Source organism: Plecotus auritus (assembly GCF_963455305.1).
Source record: "Plecotus auritus genome assembly, chromosome: 1".
Taxonomy (NCBI): Eukaryota; Metazoa; Chordata; class Mammalia; order Chiroptera; family Vespertilionidae; genus Plecotus; species Plecotus auritus.
This window is the reverse complement of record NC_137770.1, coordinates 108,477,163-108,479,561: the sequence shown is the minus strand read 5'-3', so window position 1 is coordinate 108,479,561 and position 2,399 is coordinate 108,477,163. Positions and strand designations below refer to the sequence as shown.

The 2,399-nt window shown below is 35.6% G+C and overlaps 1 pseudogene across 1 annotated transcript; it reads left to right on the top strand.

Moving 5' to 3' along the window:
- The first annotated feature begins 1,647 nt into the window (after positions 1-1,647).
- On the top strand, positions 1,648-1,992 carry LOC308257051 (eukaryotic translation initiation factor 1-like; annotated as a pseudogene). Its single transcript has one exon. The product of its transcript is annotated as a eukaryotic translation initiation factor 1-like (transcript).
- The last annotated feature ends 407 nt before the right edge of the window (positions 1,993-2,399 follow it).

Sequence of the window (2,399 nt, the reverse complement as noted above, 5' to 3'; positions counted from 1 at the left end):
TATATAACAAGAAATCTACCTACAATAAGTTTACAAAGCAATTAATAAGCCAGTATCTAATTTTCTCTTGAGATATTAAACACATATACTTTAAAAATTATAAATAATCAAAAGACATTTAAAATGGATATTTTAAAAACCTCTGGCTATTAGTCATTACATTTATTACCTAATTCTTATTAATTCACCTGGATCTGTAATTTAGAAATATTAAAAATAATGAATATGGAAAACAGTATCATGATTACCAGGTCACAGGGGGTGCTGGGGCAGGTGGAGGAGGGAATAGGGGGTATAAATGGTGATGGATGAAAGACTTTACTTGGGGTGGTGAGTGCACAATACAGTGTACAGATGATGTGCTGTAGAATAGTGCACCTGAAATCTTTATAACTTTGTTAACCAGGGTTACCCCAATAAATTCAATAAAATTTTAAAAGATCTAAGAAAATCCCTACAGATACATTTTTTTAAAAAATAGTAAAGAAGCAGATAAATACATACTTCTAGGTAATTCTTCCCTCTTTTCTGTATGGCAATTAAAGCCAAAATATTACATATAAAGCTATGTATAGTTAAGGAATAAGTGCTTCATGTACACTGAATTTGAATTCTCAATAATTCAAGTCAGTGACTAAAAGGAAACAATGACACCCTTTATTCTCACTAGATAGGAACCTAACTCTTACTGACAGAGTTTGCTGATGCATTAATATATCTTGCTCAGGCTTTTTGTTAGTCTGTTTAATCACAACATGTTAAACAGACTCACTAGTGAAAACTATAGGAGTTAACTGGATGAATCAATTAATGCAGTTATGTTCATGCATATATGTGTGTATATACTGTATATGTATTATGTGTATATGTGTATATACATATATAAACATATATGAAATGATTTAGCAATACATTGTTATATATTGAGGTCATGCCTCTAAAGGATGATGATTACTTCAGAATAAGGGTCAGTTTCTCACTATCTACAGATTTAATTACTGTTTTTACGGGGGGGGGGGGGAAGGTTGTACACTAGCTCGGATCCTTAATTAAATTTTTCACTTAAAATTTTTGATTTTTACAGCATTTAACACCATCAATCAAAGAGTACAATATTGTAAGGAAAGATATGAATCAAAAATGTTTATGATACTAAATTTAGAGTGACTATTTTTTACCATTTAGCCATGTAAACTGATAAGGATTAGAAAAGAAATACATTTTAAAAATATGTTACCTGTTTTCAATCGAGCTTCCATTGTGGACACTTGATATCTGTGATAAAGATAATACTAAATTCAAATACAACAAATATGTACATAATATGTTACATTAAATCTCTTTTAAAATACCATTCAAAACAGTTTTATAATATGTCAATTTGTAAGACTAAGGTATTAAAAGGGCTCAAGTGAGCCCCCGCCAGGACTCAGCAACCTCCCCGCTGAGCCTCCTCAGTTCCTAATGCTCCAATTCTCTCTCTCTCTCTCTCTCTCTCTCTCTCTCTCTCTCTCTCTCTCTCTCTCTCCTCTCTCTCTCTCTCTCTCTCTCTGTCTCTCTCTCTGTCTCTCTCTCTTTCTCTCTCTCTCTCTCTCTCTGTCTCTTTCCCCTCCCCCAGGCAGTTACCACAGAGAAAAAGAAATGTATATGTCCGCTATCCAGAAACTCCACTCTTTTCACCCCTTTGCTGATGCAAGTAAGGGTGATGATCTGCTTCCTGTTAGCACTGAGGACTGTATCCATATAAGAATTCAACAGAGAAATTGCAGAAAGACCCTTAGGACTGTCCAAGGGATCACTGATGATATGATAAAAAGAAACTAGTGAAGGTGTTTAACAAGAAATTTGCCTGCAATGGTACTGTAATTAAGCATCTAGATAGAATATGGAGAAGTGATTCAGCTACAGGGTGACCAGCATAAGAACATATGCCAGTTCCTTATAGAGATTGGACTGGCTAAGGACGACCAGTTGGATGTTTGTGGGTTTTAAGTGCTTTTGACTCACTGAAGCTTAAATGAGGATTTCCTTGCAATGAGTAGGATTTCCCTCTGTCCCTTGTCACAAGTTTAAAAACCTCACAGCTTGTATAATGTAACCATTAAGGTCTGCTTTTCACTTGGACTAGTGCAGTGGTCGGCAAACTCATTAGTCAACAGAGCCAAATATCAACAGTACAACGATTGAAATTTCTTTTGAGAGCCAAAATTTTTAAACTTAAACTTCTTCTAACGCCACTTCTTCAAAATAGACTCGCCCAGGCCATAGTATTTTGTGGAAGAGCCACACTCAAGGGGCCAAAGAACTGCATGTGGCTCGCGAGCCGCAGTTGGCCGACCACGGGACTAGTGTAACACCTTCATTTGATAACTGAAAAGAGCTGTGTTGTTTAGTCTTGA